Below are 16077 nucleotides of genomic sequence, written 5' to 3' on the forward strand. Positions count from 1 at the left end.
ATCGATAGTAACAGTTGTATAGCAGTAGCAGTAGTGAAATAACAGCAGTGTAACAAAGACAGCAGTAGTGATTATAGTAAACAGCAGGATTAAAATACTGTAGGCACAGGGATGGATGAACGGGTGTTGCATGGATGAGAGAAACTCATGTAACAATCATGGTAGGGCATTTGCAGATAGTAATAAAACGGTATCCAAGTACTAATCAATCAATAGGCATGTGTTCCATATTTAGTCGTACGTGCTCGCAATGAGAAACTTGCACAACATCTTTTGTCCAACCAGCCGGTGGCAGCCGAGCCTCAAGGGAATCTACTGGAAATTAAGGTACTCCTTTTAATAGAGCACCGGAGCAAAGCATTAACACTTGGTGAAAACATGTGATCCTCATACCTACGCCTTCCCCTCCAGTTTATCCCGATTGCCTGTCACTCTCGGGCCTTGGGTTCCGGACATAGACACGTGCAAACAACTTGTAGATACAATCTAAGAAATAAGTATAGAGCTTAAATCTAAGATCATGCCACTCGAGCCCTAGTGACAAGCATTAAACCCAACAAGATTGCAGCAACAATAACTTCACAAACTTTATAGATAGACTAATCATAATGTAACAATCCATCGGATCCCGACAAACACAACACCGATTACATCAGATGGATCTCAATCATGTAAGGCAGCTCATGAGATCATTGTATTGAAGTACATGGGGGAGAGAGTACCAACTAGCTACAGCTAGAACCCGTAGTCCATGAGGGGACTACTCACGGAGCATGATGGAGGCGGTGGCGTTGATGGAGATGGCTTCCGGGGGCACTTCCCCGTCCCGGCAGGGTGCCGGAACCGGAGACTCTCGTCCCCGAAACGGAGTTTCGCGATGGCGGCGGCGCCCCGGAGTCTTTCTGGAGTTTCGTCAATTGGTATCGCGTTTTTAGGTCGAAAGGGGTCTTATAGGCGAAGAGGCGACGCAGGAGGGTGCCTGGGCCCCCCTCACCATAGGCTGGCGCGGCCAGGCCTGGGGCCGCGCCGCCTTATGGTGTGGTGGCCCCCTGGCCCGCCTCCGACTCTCCTTCGGTGTTCCGGGGTCTTCCGGGAAAAATAAGATTCTGGGTCTTTGTTTCGTCGAATTTCGAGAATATTGCCCGAACAGCCTTTCTGGAACCAAAAATAGCAGAAAACAGGACCTGGCACTTCGGCATCTTGTTAATAGGTTAGTTCCGGAAAATGCATAAAAACATTATAAAGTGCGAGCAAAACATGTAGGTATTGTCATAAAACAAGCATGGAACATCAGAAATTATAGGTACGTTGGAGACGTATCATACATCTTTGTACTACTAGGGTGGATTGAGTATGGTGTTTCATGTGCTTCTCGAAGTATTAATTCCTTGATTTCAGCGATATATGGCACACAAATCCTTTTCTGGAACCATAAGGATCCAGATTCTCCTATGTTGAATTCCGATGGTCTTCCTTCATCTATTCTTCGTATTTCCTCCATGATGAATGGGTCATCCAATTGACTCATCATGATCTCGTTCTTGAGATGCATATCCAACTCTCCCGCATTTTGTAATGCAGACAGCCCTTCATGGGCTTCCTTCTCCCAAAGTTCGATCTGTGCTCGGCTGATTTCTTTCTTAAACTCCATTGGAAGTTCTTGTTCTACTTCCCCGATACTCTTTCGAGTTAAAGCATCGGCTACTACATTTTCCTTTCCAGGAGTATAATTGATAGTTAGATCATAGTCCTTGATTAATTCTAGCCATCTCTTTTGTCTCATATTCAATTCCTTTTGAGTAAAGAAGTACTTGAGACTCTTATGATCTATGCACAGCTTCACATTTGGCTCCGTATAGAAAATGTCTCCAACTTTTTAATGCAAAGACCCCCGCTGCTAACTCTAAATCATGGGTTGGGTAGTACTTCATGTGGTCTTAGTTGTCTTGATCCATAAGCTTACTTTGTGTTCTTGCATTGATACACATCCCAATCTATTGTGGGTATACTTCATGGGTGTACCATCGACAGTGCCTAGATCCGGCAAGCCCGAGTGGCCCATAGATGGCGATGGTGGCTTGTGGCCCATCGGGCGGCCCAGTTGCTGTAGATCAAGATGGATGAATTCTGGCCCAGGAACAAGGAGCCGGATCCACCGACCAACTCTGGAAGTCGGATCCGGCCTGGCCTATTAGGGGTAGCCGGATCTGGTACGACGTGTAAGGGAAGGTGGATCCTTGACGTACACGCTAAGATAATATAACGTAGTTAGGCAACTTGTATTCCGGCTAGGACTCTCCGTGTAAACCCTAGATCCGTGCGCCTTTATAAGCCGGATCCTGGGAGCCCTAGAGGCACAACCACAACTCATTGTAACAACGCGAAAGCGCCCGGATAATTCCGGACAAGCGACGGTAGGCCCTCGTCATCGAGCAGGTTTTCCGAAGATGGGTAAATCTTGTACCACCGTCCCGAGGACTCTCCGCCCTATGGCCCCTACTTCTTCTCCCCCTCGTGAGCATCCCTCCTCCGAGGTACCGTCGAATAGGAAACGAAAGTTGGCGCCCACCGTGGGGCCTGCGGCGTCTGGAGGCCGGAACCGGGAGGGTTCCTCAATGGGAAGCTACGACGAATCCATAACTTGGGGCGTGTCCTTTACGCCGGGAACTTTCCGATCGTCCCTCAGGACGAGTGTTGGATTCCGGCTAGGACCGACCCCTCGTCAAGCTCTCCATCGTCCCATATGGCGGCATTCACATCTTCATCGAGCGAGACCGTCGATTCCGACGAAAGCGCCCGGTAAGTCACGCCGACGCGATCGCCGTTGAGCAGGACGTAGTCGCAAAGATCCGATCTGAGATGCAGGAGCTTCCTAAGGAAGATTCTCGCCTTAGATCTAGAAATTTCAAAGCCCACCCAATCCGCCCCCGAGCAGGAAATTACGGTGGAAGACCAATGCGGATCCGCCCGGGTCTCCTGTGTGTTAGAGAAGCAAAGGTGCCACTTCGTGCACTTCCTCGCACATACCACGAGAACCGCCCCTCCTCGGGGAAGGAGCCTGGACCCATGCAGGTTGAGGTTACCGGAGATAGCGACGCCCCGGATCAGCAGAAGGCTGCCGGAGACAGCGAAGCACCGGATCAGCAAGAGGATGCCAGAGACAAAGAGGAATCAATCCTGGGCAATCTTAGCCCAACCTCGAACGATGTTTCAACCATGAACACGTAGGAATACAACAAAGCTCTGAAGGAGTTGGAAGATGAGGAGGCAGCCGAGAGCGGAATCCGCTCCGCCTAAAGAGGTCCTCGCGACCATAGTTGGGCTGGAGCAGGACGCCGACGAGGAAGAAACTCCAACCGACGTCGGGCTCCTAGGACCGTCCACTTCAGAGACTCCGCCCACGCGTCCTCGCTATCGCGCTGTGCCGGATTCCAGAGAAGGACACGTTTCCGGGAGCCAGGAATACCTATCCGCGGAAGAGCTCGTCGAACAGGCAGGCCGGGGTGCTATCACACACTCGGAAATCCTCAACGAGCCAATAACTCCGGACGACGCCGCAAATCCTGAAGCTCTAGAAGCAACAAGAAAGGAGATGCTAAGCACCGCCAAGGTAATTGCCAACATTGCGGCATCAATGTCGGAGGAAAGGCAAGAAGCGAGCGAAGTAATGGAAAATTTCCTCAAGAGAGAACGCGAAGCCGCAACATGTTTGGCAGAGGCTAAGAAACTCCGAGTTCAATGGGAAACCATGATGGAGGGCGCCGATAAAGAGGCAGATATGATCCGCCGATAAGCCATAGGCCCCCGAAAGATCAACTTTGCGACCCCTCAAACGAGCAGCCACTTGCCACTCCCAAGGACAATATGAAGAAGGCTACGGAAATCTTGGCAAAAAAAGATGACGAAATCGACATCACACACCTCCGCACACTTGTAGCTTCAGCAATGAAGCAACAGAGCAAGGCAGACACTTCACGCCGATTAGAATCCAACCCGGAACACTGTGTGTCCACTGCGCAGAAGGACGCCTCCGGAAGGCCTCACCGTGATGACGAATCGCGCACCGGATCGTGGGAGCGCATAAGAAGAACCAGAGAACATCCAAATCCAATACCGGTTCCCTTGAAAACACCTCCGACGGACCCTAGAAAAGGAAAGGATCCGATGTATACTGGAAGAGACAAGTACCGGAACCCGTCACCTCCGCCCCATGGGTACCCGCGCTACTCCCCACCTCGTCGTCGTAGTCCAGTCGGAAACACTAGGCCCCATGGGCCCGGTGGAATCAACATCCGCGGCAACGTGGCACCTCGGAGGAACAGAACAAGGAGCGCGAGCCGGAGCCTCGTCGGAGTCGGAACGAAGAGCGCGAGCCCGAGCCCCGCAGAGCCGGAACGACGGCGGCAACCGCCCTCATGGCGAAGGTAGCCACCGAAGCCGGAGTCAGCAAAGGGAAGGACGCGGAGAATCCGAAGGCGGAAGCAAGAGGTCCCACAAGCCCCCTCGCAGATCTCCCTCCTCACCACCCAGTGGAGGAGGTGGAGGCCGGAAATCCCGCTCCCGCTCAAAGTCTCCCCACAATGGCTCACGCGACGCAAGGGAACATCTCAACGAGTACAGATCTGAATACATTGGCCCGAAATGCTTTGACAGGATGATCCGAGAGGAGCCTTATCCAAAGGGCTTGAACCTTAAGCTACCCAAAAATCTGAAGCACTATGATGGCAGTGAGAGACCTGACACCTGGATCGAGGATTACTTCAATGTAGTAAGCGTCGCCGGGGGGAACCAGAGAATCGCCTGCCGCATGCTTCAGTTGTACCTTATTGGTCCAGCTCGTACCTGGCTCGGTGACCTCCCGAAAAACACCATCTTTTGCTGGTTCGACTTGAAGATCGCCTTTGAGAAGCACTTCAGGGGCACATACAAAAGGCCTGCCACAACAAGCGACCTGCAAGCATGTATCCAGAACAAAGGCGAAACTTCACGGAACTTCCTCACGCGATGGTTGGCAACCAGGAATGAGTGTGAGAACGTGGATAATCGCACAGCTATGCACGCCTTCATCGGTGGACTGCAGAGGGGAGGATTGCTCCGGCACAAGCTCACTTGCCTGATCAACGAAAACAAATTGACTTTGGATGACATGATCGGCATTGCATGTACTCACTCCACCGTGGATGACGACGCAGGAGGAGAACTGGCCGCTACAGCCATACCCTGCACCAGCAGAAGAAAAACCGCGATAACGGCGGCAGTAGCAGCAGCAACAAGCGAAAGAATCCCTCCGACGACCAGAAGAGCGCTAGATCCGACATGGTAGCCATGGCATTCCAACACGGAGGTCAAGGAGGCGGAAGAGGCCGCGGACGTGGAGGCGGAGCCGGCGGAGGCCGACAACATGCCGACAAGGTCACCATTGCCGAAACCCCCGCTCCCCAAACCTACGAGGAATACAGGGACATGCCATGCTTAGCCCACATAGATCCGGCTACTGGAAAATCCTCCCACACCAACCGCAACTGCAAGTGGGTCAATGATCTTAAGACTGGACCCGAAGCAGGATACAAGTGAGCCCGGAAGCACCGCCCACGTGGAAAAGGAGGCAAGGGAAAGAACAAGGAAAAGGACGAGGACAGTTCCGAGGTGATGGACGAGGATGATGCTTCACCGGATCCCAAAGAGACTCCCACAGCTAACAAATCCAACCCCTTCGTCAAAAAGAGTGCTGGCTCATACCACACCTTCCTCGGAACACCAATAGTCTGTGCCAGCAAGTCAGCTCTCCGGATCCTGAACGCCACAGTTCCGGCTGTGCCGCAGTATGTCAGGTGGTCGGAAACTCCATGCACGTTTGATAGGGCGGATCACCCCACCATCATTCCGAAGGAGTGCTACGCCTTGGTTGTAAGTCCCCACATCGACGGGTATGATTTCTCCAAGTGCCTTATGGATGGCGGAGCCAGCTTGAACATTATGTACCTCGAGACTCTGGAGAAAATATAGCTTACCAAGGAACAGCTCAAGCACAACACCACCGAGTTCCACGGGGTGGTTCCGGTAAAAAAGCAAATTCTCCGGGCAGCATCGGACTTCCCGTGGCCTTCGGCGATATTAATAATTTCCGCGAAGAGATGATCACGTTTGAGGTCGTGCCCTTCAAGAGCTCCTACCACGTCATCTTCGGCAGGCCCACCTACCACAAGTTCCACGCAAGGGGAGCACTGATATATCTATCAAGTAGATGCCATCCAAGATTACAAGAATGCTCGAGACTGCGAGATAGGTGAACCCGCCTTCACAGAATCTGTGATATCTGGAGATGAGCTGCAAGGCTACAGCGCCAGGGTGGATCCAAAAGAGATGCATACCACCAAGAAGCAGATCTCCGAACAGAAAACTTCGTTCAAGGCCGCGATAGACACCAAGAAGGTCGACCTCAAGGTAGGAGACAGCTCTAAGCAGGTGTCAGTCGGAGCCAGCATGGACCCCAAATAGGAAGACGTGCTCGTCGAGTTCCTCCGCGCTAACATGGATATCTTCACATGGCAACCTTCTGACATGTCCGGAGTACCAAGGGAACTCGATGAGCATTACCTCAACATAAATTCGGGTGCGAAACCGGTGAAGCAAGCTATGCGACGCTTTGGAGACGAGAAGCGCCGCGCCATAGGGATGGAATTAGCAAAGTTACTAGAGGCAGGTTTTGTAGTAGAAGTTATCCATACTGATTGGGTCGCAAACCCCGTCCTTGTACCCAAAAAGAATTCTGAAATACTAAGAATGTGCATCGATTACTCCGGCTTGAATAAGCATTGTCCGAAGGATCCGTTTCCCTTGCCGCGCATTGACCAAGTCATTGATTCGACGGCAGGGGCGGAACTTCTGTGTTTTCTTGACGCATATTTAGGGTATCACCAGATCCGGATGAAGAAGTCCGACCAAAAGGCGACCTCGTTCATCACACCTTTTGGCACTTACTGCTACGTCACCATGCCTTTTGGTTTGAAAAATGCAGGTGCCACCTACCAACGTACGATGCGAGTGATGCTTGAAGGACCAGATTGGCCGGAACGTACACGCTTACGTCGACGACATCGCGGTCATGATCCGGAAAGGATCCGACTTGATCGCCGACCTCACATAAACCTTTGAGAATCTCCGACGGTACAAGATGATGTTAAATCCGCCGAAGTGCGTCTTTGGCGTGCCAGCCGGAAAACTCCTTGGCTTCATCGTCTCTCGTTGAGGCATTGAAGTAAACCCGTAAAAAATCAAGGCAATCCTATGCATCAAAATGCCAACTTGTCTCAAAGATGTGCAACGACTAACTGGTTGTGTTGCAGCAATTAGTAGGTTTGTTAGCCGTCTTGGCGAGAAGTCACTACCTTTATACAAGCTGCTGAAGAAAAAAGACAAATTTGTCTGGGACGACGCAGCAGATACAACACTTCAGGGGTTGAAGGAAATACTCACCTCCCCACCTATTCTAGTAGCTCCGGAAGAGTCAGAGCCTATGCTCCTCTACCTGGCAGCTTCCAACAAGGTCATCGGTCTCATTATCATGGTGGAGCGAAAGGAAGAAGGTCTCGAATATGGAGTCCAGAGGCCAGTCATTACATTAGTGAGGTACTGACGGAATCCAAACAAAGATACCCTCACTTTTAGAAGCTAGCCTACGGCGTGTTCCTAGGTAGCCGGATGTTGAGACACTACTTTCAAGAGCACCCCATGACGATTGTGATCGAGCAAGGTTCCATTGTCAACGATTCTTAACAACGCTGACGCAATAGGACGCATAGCAAAGTGGAGCATAGAACTATCCTCCTTCGACATCACTTACAAAGCCAGGACCGCGGTCAAGTCCCAGATTTTGGAGGATTTCGTTGCTGACTGGACAGAAGCTCCGCATGCCGAACCGGAGCCGAAACCTGAAACTTGGGTCATGCACTTCGACGGATCCAAGCAACATCAAGGCTCGGGAGCCGAGTCACCCTAAAGTCCCCCACCAGAGAAGAACTGCAGTACGTCCTGCAGATTCACTTCGAAGCTACAAACAACATGGCGGAATACGAGGCTCTACTGCACGGATTGCGCATCGCTAAGGAAATTGGGATCAAACACATCATATGATGTGGAGATTACAACCTGGTGGCATGATGTCTACGGGAGCTTCTATTCTTGTAGACAAGTGTTGGGCCTCCAAGAGCGAGAGGTTTGTAGAACAAGCAAGCAAGTTTCCCTTAAGTGGATCACCCAAGGTTTATCGATCTCAGGGAGGAAGAGGTCAAAGATATCCCTCTCATGCAACCCTCGCAACCACAAAGCAAGAAGTCTCTTGTGTCCCCAACACACCTAATAGGTGCACTAGTTCGGCGAAGAGATAGTGAAATACAGTGGTATAAATAAGTATGAGCAAGTAGCAACGGCACCGTAAAAGTGCTTTGCCCGAGACAAGAAACAAGCAAGTAGTAACGCAGTAAGTAGTAACGCAAAGAAACAAGAAACAAGCAGCGATAGCAGTATTTAGGAACAAGGCCTAGGGATTAGACTTTCACTAGTGGACACTCTCAACATTGATCACATAACAGTAATAGATAAATGCATACTCTACACTCTTGTTGGATGATGAACACATTGCGTAGGATTACACGAACCCTCAATGCCGGAGTTAACAAGCTCCACAATTCAATGTTCATATTTAAATAACCTTAGAGTGCAAGAAAGATCAACACGACTAAACCAAGTACTAACATAGCATGCACACTCGTCACCTTCACGCCACGTAGGAGGAATAGATCATATCAATACTATCATAGCAATAGTTAACTTCACAATCTACAAGAGATCGTGATCATAGCATACGCCAAGTACTAACACGGATGCACACACTCGTCACCATTACACCGTGCAGGAGGAATAAAACTACTTTAATAACACATCACTAGAGTAGCACATAGATAAATTGTGATACAAAACATATTGCAATCATAAAGAGATATAAATAAGCACTTCACTACGCCATTCATACACTGAGTAAGTATTCTGTGAAATATAGCCTAAGAGACCCACACGGTGCACACACCGTCACCTTTACACACGTGGGACAAGGAGTCTCCGGAGATCACATAAGTAAAACTCACTTGACTAGCATAGTGACATCTAGATTACAAGCATCATCATATGAATCTCAATCATGTAAGGCAGCTCATGAGATTATTGTATTGAAGTACATAGGAGAGAGATGAACCACATAGCTACCGGTACAGCCCCGAGCCTCGATGGAGAACTACTCCTCCTCATGGGAGCAAGCAGCGTGATGAAGATGGCGGTGGAGATGGCAGCGGTGTCGATGGAGAAGCCTTCCGGGGCACTTCCCCGCTCCGACAGGGTGCCGAACAGAGACTCCCCGTCCCCCGCATCTTGGCTTCGCGATGGCGGCGGCTCCGGAAGGTTTTCCGTATCGTGGTTCTTCGCATCGGGGTTTTCGCGACGGAGGCTTTAAATAGGCGAAGAGGCAGCGTCGAGGGTCGAAGAGGCGGCGCACACCATAGGCCGGCGCGCCGTGGCCCGGGCCGCGCCACCCTATCATCCGGGGCCCGTGCAGGCCCCCCTCCGGCCGGCTCTCGGTGTTCCGGATGCTTCCGGTGAAAATAGGAACCCGGGTCTTGATTTCGTCCGATTCCGAGAATATTTCGTTACTAGGATTTCTCGAAACCAAAAACAGCAGTAAAACATGAACCGGCACTTCGGCATCTTGTTAATAGGTTAGTTCCGTAAAATGCACGAATATGACATAAAGTGTGCATAAAACATGTAGGTATCATCAATAATATGGCATGGAACATAAGAAATTATCGATACGTCGAGACGTATCAAGCATCCCCAAGCTTAGTTCTCGCTCGTCCCGAGCGGTAAAACGATAACAAAGATAATTTCTGAAGTGACATGCCATCATAACCTTGATCATACTATTTGTAAACATATGTAATGAATGCAGCGATCAAAACAATGGTAATGACATGAGTAAACAAGTGAATCATAAAGCAAAGACTTTTCATGAATAGTACTTCAAGACAAGTATTAATAAGTCTTGCATAAGAGTTAACTCATAAAGCAATAAATCAAAGTAAAGGTATTGAAGCAACACAAAGGAAGATTAAGTTTCAGCGGTTGCTTTCAACTTGTAACATGTATATCTCATGGATAATTGTCAACATAGAGTAATATAACAAGTACAATATGCAAGTATGTAGGAATCAATGCACAGTTCACACAAGTGTTTGCTTCTTGAGGTGGAGAGAGATAGGTGAACTCGACTCAACATAAAAGTAAAAAGAATGGTCCTTCAAAGAGGAAAGCATCGATTGCTATATTTGTGCTAGAGCTTTTATTTTGAAAACATGAAACAATTTTGTCAACGGTAGTAATAAAGCATATGAGTTATGAAAGTTATATCTTACAAGTTGCAAGCCTCATGCATAGTATACTAATAGTGCCCGCACCTTGTCCTAATTAGCTTGGACTACCGGATCTTTGCAATGCACATGTTTTAACCAAGTGTCACAATGGGGTACCTCCATGCCGCACGTACAAAGGTCTAAGGAGAAAGCTCGCATTTTGGATTTCTCGCTTTTGATTATTCTCAACTTAGACATCCATACCTGGACAACATGGACAACAGATAATGGACTCCTCTTTAATGCATAAGCATGTGGCAACAATTATTATTCTCATATGAGATTGAGGATATATGTCCAAAACTGAAACTTCCACCATGAATCATGGCTTTAGTTAGCGGCCCAATGTTCTTCTCTAACAATATGCATGCTCCAACCATTAAGGTGGTAGATCTCTCTTACTTCGGACAAGACGGACATGCATAGCAACTCACATGATATTCAACAAAGAATAGTTGATGGCGTCCCCGTAGAACATGGTTATCGCACAACAAGCAACTTAATAAGAGATAAAGTGCATAAGTACATATTCAATACCACAATAGTTTTTAAGCTATTTGTCCCATGAGCTATATATTGCAAAGGTGAATGATGGAATTTTAAAGGTAGCACTCAAGCAATTTACTTTGGAATGGCGGATAAATACCATGTAGTAGGTAGGTATGGTGGACACAAATGGCATAGTGGTTGGCTCAAGGATTTTGGATGCATGAGAAGTATTCCCTCTCGATACAAGGTTTAGGCTAGCAAGGTTATTTGAAACAAACACAAGGATGAACGGTGCAGCAAAACTCACATAAAAGACATATTGTAAACATTATAAGACTCCATACCGTCTTCCTTGTTGTTCAAAACTCAATACTAGATGTTATCTAGACTCTAGAGAAACCAAATATGCAAACCAAATTAGCAAGCTCTAAGTATTTCTTCATTAATGGGTGCAAAGTATATGATGCAAGAGCTTAAACATGAGCACAACAATTGCCAAGTATCAAATTATCCAAGACATTTTAGAGTTACTACATGTAGCATTTTCCAATTCCAACCATATAACAATTTAACGAAGAAGAAACTTCGCCATGAATACTATGAGTAGAGCCTAAGGACATATTTGTCCATATGCTACAGCGGAGCGTGTCTCTCTCCCATAAAGTGAATGCTAGGATCCATTTTATTCAAACAAAACAAAAACAAAAACAAACCGACGCTCCAAGCAAAGTGCATAAGATGTGACTGAATAAAAATATAGTTTCGAGGGAGGAACCCGATAATGTTGTCGATGAAGAAGGGGATGCCTTGGGCATCCCCAAGCTTAGACGCTTGAGTCTTCTTAAAATATGCAGGGGTGAACCACCGGGGCATCCCCAAGCTTAGAGCTTTCACTCTCCTTGATCATATTGCATCATACTCCTCTCTTGATCCTTGAAAACTTCCTCCACACCAAACTCGAAACAACTCATTAGAGGGTTAGTGCATAATAAAAATTCACATGTTCAGAGGTGACACAATCATTCTTAACACTTCTGGACATTGCATAAAGCTACCGGACATTAATGGATCAAAGAAATTCATCCAACATAGCAAAAGAGGCAATGCGAAATAAAAGGCAGAATCTGTCAAAACAGAACAGTCCGTAAAGATGGATTTTATTAGGCCACCAGACTTGCTCAAATGAAAATGCTCAAATTGAATGAAAGTTGCGTACATATCTGAGGATCATGCACGTAAATTGGCTTAATTTTCTCGAGCTACCTACAGGGAGGTAGACCCAGATTCGTGACAGCAAAGAAATCTGAACTCGCGCAGTAATCCAAATCTAGTACTTACTTTACTATCAAAGACTTTACTTGGCACAACAAAACTCAAAACTAAGATAAGGAGAGGTTGCTACAGTAGTAAACAACTTCCAAGACACAAATATAAAACAAAGTACTGTAGCAAAATAACACATGGGTTATCTCCCAAGAAGTTCTTTCTTTATAGCCATTAAGATGGGCTCAAGTAGCTTTAATGATGCACTCGCAAGAAATAGTATTTGAAGCAAAAGAGAGCATCAAGAGGCAAATTCAAAACACATTTAAGTCTAACATGCTTCCTATGCATAGGAATCTTGTAAATAAACAAGTTCATGAAGAGCAAAGTAACAAGCATAGGAAGATAAAACAAGTGTAGCTTCAAAAATTTCAGCACATAGAGAGGCATTTTAGTAACATGAAAATTTCTACAACCATATTTTCCTCTCTCATAATAACTTTCAGTAGCAACATGAGCAAACTCAACAATATAACTATCACATAAAGCATTCTTATCATGAGTCTCATGCATAAAATTATTACTCTCCACATAGGCATAATCAATTTTATTAGTAATAGTGGGAGCAAATTCAACAAAGTAGCTATCATTATTATTCTCATCATCAAATGTAGGAGGCATATTGTAATCACAATCAAAATTTATCCTCCATAGTAGGTGGTACCAAAAGACCAATATCATTATAATCATCATAAATAGGAGGCAAAGTATCATCAAAGTAAATTTTCTCCTCAATGCTTGGGGGACTAAAAAGATCATGAAAACCAGCCTTCCCCAAGCTTAGAACTTTCTATATTATTATCAACAATGGTGTTCAAAGCGTTCATACTAATATTACTACCAAGCATGCAAATAAGATTCCATAGGTTTTTTAATTTTCGCATCAAACAATCCATGTTTTAAATCAGAAATAGAATAAGAAGCTCATTGTTGTCCATTATGCCAAACTAGTGTAAACAAGAAACAAAAAGATGCAATTGCAGGATCTAAAGGAAATAGCTTCGAGCACACACACAACGGCAACGTAAAAGTACTGTTACCCGGAACCGTAGTATGAGTGCCTTTACCTTTCCTCCTCGCAAGCAACGGCGCCGTAAAAGTGCTTGATGTCTACGGGAGCTTCTATTCTTGTAGACAAGTGTTGGGCCTCCAAGAGCAGAGGTTTGTAGAACAGCAGCAAGTTTCCCTTAAGTGGATCACCCAAGGTTTATCGATCTCAGTGGAGGAAGAGGTCAAAGATATCCCTCTCATGCAACCCCGCAACCACAAAGCAAGAAGTCTCTTGTGTCCCCAACACACCTAATAGGTGCACTAGTTCGGCGAAGAGATAGTGAAATACGTGTGGTATGAATAAGTATGAGCAAGGGCAACGGCACCGTAAAAGTGCTTTGCCCAGGACAGTAGAACAAGCAAGTAGTAACGCAGCAGTAGTAACGCAGAGAAACAAGAAACAAGCAAATGATAGCAGTATTTAGGAACAAGGCCTAGGGATTAGACTTTCACTAGTGGACACTCTCAACATTGATCACATAACGAATAGATAAATGCATACTCTACACTCTTGTTGGATGATGAACACATTGCGTAGGATTACACGAACCCTCAATGCCGGAGTTAACAAGCTCCACAATTCAATGTTCATATTTAAATAACCTTAGAGTGCAAGAAAGATCAACACGACTAAACCAAGTACTAACATAGCATGCACACCGTCACCTTCACGCCACGTAGGAGGAATAGATCATATCAATACTATCATAGCAATAGTTAACTTCACAATCTACAAGAGATCATGATCATAGCATACGCCAAGTACTAACACGGATGCACACACCGTCACCATTACACCGTGCAGGAGGAATAAAACTACTTTAATAACACATCACTAGAGTAGCACATAGATAAATTGTGATACAAAACATATTGCAATCATAAAGAGATATAAATAAGCACTTCACTACGCCATTCATAACAAGAGTAAGTATTCTGTGAAATATAGCCTAAGAGACCCACACGGTGCACACACGGTCACCTTTACACACGTGGGACAAGGAGTCTCCGGAGATCACATAAGTAAAACTCACTTGACTAGCATAGTGACATCTAGATTACAAGCATCATCATATGAATCTCAATCATGTAAGGCAGCTCATGAGATTATTGTATTGAAGTACATAGGAGAGAGATGAACCACATAGCTACCGGCACAGCCCCCGAGCCTCGATGGAGAACTACTCCCTCCTCATGGGAGCAAGCAGCGGTGATGAAGATGGCGGTGGAGATGGCAGCGGTGTCGATGGAGAAGCCTTCCTGGGGCACTTCCCCGCTCCGGCAGGGTGCCGGAACGTAGACTCCCGTCCCCCGCATCTTGGCTTCGCGATGGCGGCGGCTCCGGGAAGGTTTTCCGTATCGTGGTTCTTCGCATCGAGGTTTTCGCGACGGAGGCTTTAAATAGGCGAAGAGGCAGCGTCGAGGGTCGAAGGGGCGGCGACACCATAGGCCGGCGCGGCCGGGGCCTCGGGCCGCGCCACCCTATCATCCGGGGCCCACAGGCCCCCCTCCGGCGGCTCTCGGTGTTCTGATGCTTCCGGTGAAAATAGGAACCCGGGTCTTGATTTCGTCCGATTCCGAGAATATTTCGTTACTAGGATTTCGAAACCAAAAACAGCAGAAAACAGAACTCGGCACTTCGGCATCTTGTTAATAGGTTAGTTCGTAAAATGCACGAATATGACATAAAGTGTGCATAAAACATGTAGGTATCATCAATAATATGGCATGGAACATAAGAAATTATCGATACGTCGAGACGTATCATGGCACAACACAGTAGCAGAACTCCGGGAACGCCGTGAACTCCATCATGGCGTTTGCAGTAGACAAAGTTGATGAGATCGCCAAGTGCTTCCTCGATATGAAGCCAAGTACGTCGCGAGAGATGATAACACCGGCAGCAAACAGATATGCTATCCAAGCTCCCATCCGGCAGTAAAACCCATTCCTCCCAACTTTCCTTGAGCACTTACGCATACCCCTCGGGTGAAGGGCGCGAACCCGGAAAACCCAGACGGGCGAAGGTCTCCTGCTTACGGGGAGAGGTGATGGTAATCATTCCGGCCTTGGACCAAGCCTTTCCTCGGATTACCTTATGGACCGCAATAAGCTGCCGCAGGACGAAGTCCTCGCACGACAGTCGTCGACGAGCAAGATCCTACACAATAGTTGATGGACAGCTCTACAAACGAAGCGCAAACGGGTATTTCGAAATGCGTCTCAAATCAAGATGGCATCGAAATCCTCGCAGAGAGATCCATGCAAGGTTGATTGCGAGCATCACGCCGCTCCCGGGTCCCTCGCTGCAAAAGCTTTCAGCAAGGATTTTACCGTCACGACTAAAGAAGACGTCGAGAAAGTAGTGAAAACCCGCCGAGGTTGCCGCACTACGCCACTCAACCAAACGCTTCCGCACCACAGAGTCGAAGACCATCCCTATCACTTGGCCGTCTCGCGGTCTCTGGGGGCTAGATATGGTCGGAAAACTGAAAAAATCATCTCCCGGCGTGTTTTGAGTACCCGATGACCCACAAGCATAGGGGATCACAAACAAACTTCTCGAGGGAAGCAAAACCCAAATTTATTGATTCGACACAAGGGGAGCACTAAAGAATACTTATAAGCCTTAACAACTCGAGTTGTCAATTCAAACTCGCAGACTCGGAAAAAAGCACTAGTAAACGTGGGTGATGTGAAAGGAGCGTAGACATGAGAGCAACAGTACGTAAATACGCCAGCAGAGCACAGAATA

This window comes from Lolium rigidum, chromosome 5 (assembly GCF_022539505.1).
Source record: "Lolium rigidum isolate FL_2022 chromosome 5, APGP_CSIRO_Lrig_0.1, whole genome shotgun sequence".
Classification (NCBI taxonomy): domain Eukaryota; kingdom Viridiplantae; phylum Streptophyta; class Magnoliopsida; order Poales; family Poaceae; genus Lolium; species Lolium rigidum.